The sequence below is a fragment of the Rhinatrema bivittatum genome, unplaced genomic scaffold (genome assembly GCF_901001135.1).
Source record: "Rhinatrema bivittatum unplaced genomic scaffold, aRhiBiv1.1, whole genome shotgun sequence".
Taxonomy (NCBI): domain Eukaryota; kingdom Metazoa; phylum Chordata; class Amphibia; order Gymnophiona; family Rhinatrematidae; genus Rhinatrema; species Rhinatrema bivittatum.
In genome coordinates this window covers 153,279-159,892 of record NW_021820728.1, presented here as the reverse complement: position 1 = coordinate 159,892, position 6,614 = coordinate 153,279, and positions in this window count along the sequence as shown.

Below are 6,614 nucleotides of genomic sequence, written 5' to 3'. Positions count from 1 at the left end.
TTTATCTCATGCGTATTCATTGTGGATATCCCCAGAACCTGCACATTTTATCTCATGCGTATTCATTGCGGATATCCCCAGAACCTGCACATTTTATCTCATGCGTATTCATGGTGGATATCCCCAGAACCTGCACATTTTATCTCATGCGTATTCATGGTGGATATCCCCAGAACCTGCACATTTTATCTCATGCGTATTCATTGTGGATATCCTGAAAACCCGACTGGCTGAGGATCCTCCGGGACAGGTTTGGGCACCTCTGGTCTAGGGAAAATCTGAATTGTGAAAGTTTTTTTTTAGCATGGGCAGAAAGCTGTTTTTGTAATGTTATTTCTGATTAAAGGATAATGTACATAACATGACTTTCAGTTCGGGACCTTACTTCATTTACCGATAGGTTTGTAGTTTGCACATTGCAAAGAGCCTTTAGCAGCCTCTAGTGCCACGTGGTGAGGACTGCGGCTGCTACAAACCTGGCAAGGCTGTGCCTGGGCCGTTTCCTTGTAGCCCGCCCGTTAGTAAATACCAAAGGGCATAAAGGTGATTCCAATCCCCACCTAAACGTGATGCCTGCAGACTGAGGGGTATTTATACGTGCAGCGTTCAGGAGGGATCCTGGAAGATCCCAGAGCTGAGAGAAAGCATAAACATTTAAATCTGGGTGTGAAGTCTGGTTTTTTTATTTCAAACGTTTTAAAGATACCACAGCGGGGAAGCTGGACTTGCACTCCATGCACTTTCACACAGCTTTTTGTCTCCGCTTGGATGCAAGAACAAGAAAACTCCCCCACGCCCTCCAGGACCGAGCGAGCACAACCCAAGATCTCGGGCCGGCGCGCGCCTTATAGAAATTAACTTGCGCAGCAGATCCAAAGCATCCACAGACCCAGGGGCCGAAAGAGGTCCAGGAATACAAAAGTGGGCGGCCGCAAACAATCAGTGTCCTAAAGTGAGTGAGAGTGAGCCTACGAGCGAGCGTGGGAGGGTGGAGAAGGAACCAGATCAGGAAGAGGACAGGAAAGCTCTTTAAAGAGTCAGCCCGGCAAACACGGCAAAGACCCAAAAGCAGTGCTGAGAAGTAGAAAGAGTTCCTGCATGCAGAGCAGAACCACTGTAAGCCTGGCACAGGGATGGGTTCAGGGCGGCGAAAGATGAGAGATTGAGAACTGTAGCACAGGACACAGGACTACGGACAAAACGATGCCCAGATAGCTCAGGAGAAAACGCTGGTGTAGCAGAGACGAGGAAATCTTGGCGCTGAATTCAGAAGGCCTGTACACAGAAAAGCACGGGTCCATCCACTAGAAACCGTGTAAACACTATAACATCGCTGTACTAGAAAAGCACTGGGTTCATGACCTTGAAAGAACTGGAGAGAATGCAAAAGTGCCAGGGCCGCTTAGATAAGATGTTAGAGAGTGCTGGGGAGGAACTGGCTCTCCTGGTGCATGTGGGTACCAGCGGCATAGAAAGGCACAGGGGGGAGGCTCTGCAGGATGAATTTAGGTTTTTAGATAGGAAATTGAAATCCAGAACCTCCAGGGTTGCATTCTCACACTTGCTCCCTGAGCCATGTAGGGTTGCCAACTGCCTCCAGGTTTTCAGGACAGGCTGATCCAGTCCTGGTTTTACTCCTCTGCATGCAGATGCTTATAGCCTTACTTTTCTTAGGGAGTGCAACAGGGAAATCAGAACAAGTCCCAGCATGCAATAGGGTAAAGCCAGGACTAGATCAACCTGTCCTGAAAATCTGGAGCCGGTTGGCAACCCTAGTTCCATTTACAGGATCTTAGAGGCTGGCTGAGCTCAAAAGTGTGGTTGAGATGATGGAGCCAGGGAAGAGGGCTTTAAGTTTGGTGGGAACTGGAGAACTTTCTGGGGACAGGATAGCCTATTCCAAGAGAATGGGCCCCTCTTTACCAGGGTAGAACCTGCCGCTGGCACTAACATTTAAAACGGAGAGACAGCAGCTTTTAAACTAGACCATGGGGGAACGCTGGCACGTGGTTCGGAGGAAGGTATCTTCCAAGCATACTTGCAAAACAGAGAGGTTAGAATATCACAGTACAGAGGTTATGTCTAAAGCCGAAGAGGCCCAGATGGATGCAGATAAGGAGCAAACACATGTAAATGACTTTATACTGCCAGTATCTCTTGCTAATAAGAAAGTGGTGAATACAAATACAAATACAAATAAAAAGCATACTCTAAACTGTCTGTATGCAAACGCCAGAAGTCAGGGACCTGGCCTTTGGGCTGGGCTGTAGCATCAGGCCTGAGCCTGGGCTCCAGCCTAGGCTGAAGCCTCAGCCTTGCGTAGGCCGAGGTTGGGGCAATCCTATTGCATCCTCAGCCTACGTAAGACCGAGGCTTCAGCCTCAGCCTAGGCCTCAGCCACGACGTCAGGCGAGCTCTGCAGCCTCAGCCACGACGTCAGGCGAGCTCTGCAGCCTCAGCCTAGGCCTCAGCCACGACGTCAGGCGAGCTCTGCAGCCTCAGCCTAGGCCTCAGCCACGACATCAGGCGAGCTCTGCAGCCTCAGCCTAGGCCTCAGCCACGACGTCAGGCGAGCTCTGCAGCCTCAGCCTAGGCCTCAGCCACGATGTCAGGCGAGCTCTGCAGTCTCAGCCTAGGCCTCAGCTACGACGTCAGGCGAGCTCTGCAGCCTCAGCCACGACGTCAGGCGAGCTCTGCAGCCTCAGCCTAGGCCTCAGCCACGACGTCAGGCGAGCTCTGCAGCCTCAGCCTAGGCCTCAGCTACGACGTCAGGCGAGCTCTGCAGCCTCAGCCTAGGCCTCAGCTACGACGTCAGGCGAGCTCTGCAGCCTCAGCCACGACGTCAGGCGAGCTCTGCAGCCTCAGCCTAGGCCTCAGCCACGACGTCAGGCGAGCTCTGCAGCCTCAGCCTAGGCCTCAGCCACGACGTCAGGCGAGCTCTGCAGCCTCAGCCTAGGCCTCAGCCACGACGTCAGGCGAGCTCTGCAGCCTCAGCCTAGGCCTCAGCCACGACGTCAGGCGAGCTCTGCAGCCTCAGCCTAGGCCTCAGCCACGATGTCAGGCGAGCTCTGCAGCCTCAGCCTAGGCCTCAGCTACGACGTCAGGCGAGCTCTGCAGCCTCAGCCACGACGTCAGGCGAGCTCTGCAGCCTCAGCCTAGGCCTCAGCCACGACGTCAGGCGAGCTCTGCAGCCTCAGCCTAGGCCTCAGCCACGACGTCAGGCGAGCTCTGCAGCCTCAGCCTAGGCCTCAGCTACGACGTCAGGCGAGCTCTGCAGCCTCAGCCTAGGCCTCAGCTACGACGTCAGGCGAGCTCTGCAGCCTCAGCCACGACGTCAGGCGAGCTCTGCAGCCTCAGCCTAGGCCTCAGCCACGACGTCAGGCGAGCTCTGCAGCCTCAGCCTAGGCCTCAGCCACGACATCAGGCGAGCTCTGCAGCCTCAGCCTAGGCCTCAGCCACGACGTCAGGCGAGCTCTGCAGCCTCAGCCTAGGCCTCAGCCACGATGTCAGGCGAGCTCTGCAGTCTCAGCCTAGGCCTCAGCTACGACGTCAGGCGAGCTCTGCAGCCTCAGCCACGACGTCAGGCGAGCTCTGCAGCCTCAGCCTAGGCCTCAGCCACGACGTCAGGCGAGCTCTGCAGCCTCAGCCTAGGCCTCAGCTACGACGTCAGGCGAGCTCTGCAGCCTCAGCCTAGGCCTCAGCTACGACGTCAGGCGAGCTCTGCAGCCTCAGCCACGACGTCAGGCGAGCTCTGCAGCCTCAGCCACGACGTCAGGCGAGCTCTGCAGCCTCAGCCTAGGCCTCAGCCACGACGTCAGGCGAGCTCTGCAGCCTCAGCCTAGGCCTCAGCCACGACGTCAGGCGAGCTCTGCAGCCTCAGCCTAGGCCTCAGCCACGACGTCAGGCGAGCTCTGCAGCCTCAGCCTAGGCCTCAGCCACGACGTCCGGCGAGCTCTGCAGCCTCAGCCTAGGCCTCAGCCACGACGTCAGGCGAGCTCTGCAGCCTCAGCCTAGGCCTCAGCCACGATGTCAGGCGAGCTCTGCAGTCTCAGCCTAGGCCTCAGCTATGACGTCAGGCGAGCTCTGCAGCCTCAGCCACGACGTCAGGCGAGCTCTGCAGCCTCAGCCTAGGCCTCAGCCACGACGTCAGGCGAGCTCTGCAGCCTCAGCCTAAGCCTCAGCTACGACGTCAGGCGAGCTCTGCAGCCTCAGCCTAGGCCTCAGCTACGACGTCAGGCGAGCTCTGCAGCCTCAGCCACGACGTCAGGCGAGCTCTGCAGCCTCAGCCTAGGCCTCAGCCACGACGTCAGGCGAGCTCTGCAGCCTCCGCCTAGGCCTCAGCCACGACATCAGGCGAGCTCTGCAGCCTCAGCCTAGGCCTCAGCCACGACGTCAGGCGAGCTCTGCAGCCTCAGCCTAGGCCTCAGCCACGACGTCAGGCGAGCTCTGCAGCCTCAGCCTAGGCCTCAGCCGCGACGTCAGGCGAGCTCTGCAGCCTCAGCCTAGGCCTCAGCCACGACGTCAGGCGAGCTCTGCAGCCTCAGCCTAGGCCTCAGCTACGACGTCAGGCGAGCTCTGCAGCCTCAGCCACGACGTCAGGCGAGCTCTGCAGCCTCAGCCTAGGCCTCAGCCACGACGTCAGGCGAGCTCTGCAGCCTCAGCCTAGGCCTCAGCCACGACGTCAGGCGAGCTCTGCAGCCTCAGCCTAGGCCTCAGCCACGACGTCAGGCGAGCTCTGCAGCCTCAGCCTAGGCCTCAGCTACGACGTCAGGCGAGCTCTGCAGCCTCAGCCTAGGCCTCAGCCACGATGTCAGGCGAGCTCTGCAGCCTCAGCCTAGGCCTCAGCCACGACGTCAGGCGAGCTCTGCAGCCTCAGCCACGACGTCAGGCGAGCTCTGCAGCCTCAGCCTAGGCCTCAGCTACGACGTCAGGCGAGCTCTGCAGCCTCAGCCTAGGCCTCAGCCACGACGTCAGGCGAGCTCTGCAGCCTCAGCCTAGGCCTCAGCCACGACGTCAGGCGAGCTCTGCAGCCTCAGCCTAGGCCTCAGCCACGACGTCAGGCGAGCTCTGCAGCCTCAGCCTAGGCCTCAGCCACGACGTCAGGCGAGCTCTGCAGCCTCAGCCTAGGCCTCAGCCACGACGTCAGGCGAGCTCTGCAGCCTCAGCCTAGGCCTCAGCTACGACGTCAGGCGAGCTCTGCAGCCTCAGCCACGACGTCAGGCGAGCTCTGCAGCCTCAGCCTAGGCCTCAGCCACGACGTCAGGCGAGCTCTGCAGCCTCAGCCTAGGCATCAGCCACGATGTCAGGCGAGCTCTGCAGCCTCAGCCTAGGCCTCAGCCACGATGTCAGGCGAGCTCTGCAGCCTCAGCCACGACGTCAGGCGAGCTCTGCAGCCTCAGCCTAGGCCTCAGCCACGACGTCAGGCGAGCTCTGCAGCCTCAGCCTAGGCCTCAGCCACGACGTCAGGCGAGCTCTGCAGCCTCAGCCTAGGCCTCAGCCACGACGTCAGGCGAGCTCTGCAGCCTCAGCCTAGGCCTCAGCCACGACGTCAGGCGAGCTCTGCAGCCTCAGCCTAGGCCTCAGCCACGACGTCAGGCGAGCTCTGCAGCCTCAGCCTAGGCCTCAGCCACGACGTCAGGCGAGCTCTGCAGCCTCAGCCACGACGTCAGGCGAGCTCTGCAGCCTCAGCCTAGGCCTCAGCCACGACGTCAGGCGAGCTCTGCAGCCTCAGCCTAGGCCTCAGCCACGACGTCAGGCGAGCTCTGCAGCCTCAGCCTAGGCCTCAGCCACGACGTCAGGCGAGCTCTGCAGCCTCAGCCTAGGCCTCAGCCACGACGTCAGGCGAGCTCTGCAGCCTCAGCCTAGGCCTCAGCCACGACGTCAGGCGAGCTCTGCAGCCTCAGCCTAGGCCTCAGCCACGACGTCAGGCGAGCTCTGCAGCCTCAGCCTAGGCCTCAGCCACGACGTCAGGCGAGCTCTGCAGCCTCAGCCTAGGCCTCAGCCACGACGTCAGGCGAGCTCTGCAGCCTCAGCCTAGGCCTCAGCTACGACGTCAGGCGAGCTCTGCAGCCTCAGCCACGACGTCAGGCAAGCTCTGCAGCCTCAGCCTAGGCCTCAGCCACGACGTCAGGCGAGCTCTGCAGCCTCAGCCTAGGCCTCAGCCACGACGTCAGGCGAGCTCTGCAGCCTCAGCCTAGGCCTCAGCCACGACATCAGGTGAGCTCTGCAGCCTCAGCCTAGGCCTCAGCCACGACGTCAGGCGAGCTCTGCAGCCTCAGCCTAGGCCTCAGCCACGACGTCAGGCGAGCTCTGCAGCCTCAGCCACGACGTCAGGCGAGCTCTGCAGCCTCAGCCTAGGCCTCAGCCACGACGTCAGGCGAGCTCTGCAGCCTCAGCCTAGGCCTCAGCCACGACGTCAGGCGAGCTCTGCAGCCTCAGCCTAGGCCTCAGCCACGACGTCAGGCGAGCTCTGCAGCCTCAGCCTAGGCCTCAGCCACGACGTCAGGCGAGCTCTGCAGCCTCAGCCTAGGCCTCAGCCACGACGTCAGGCGAGCTCTGCAGCCTCAGCCACGACGTCAGGCGAGCTCTGCAGCCTCAGCCTAGGCCTCAGCCAC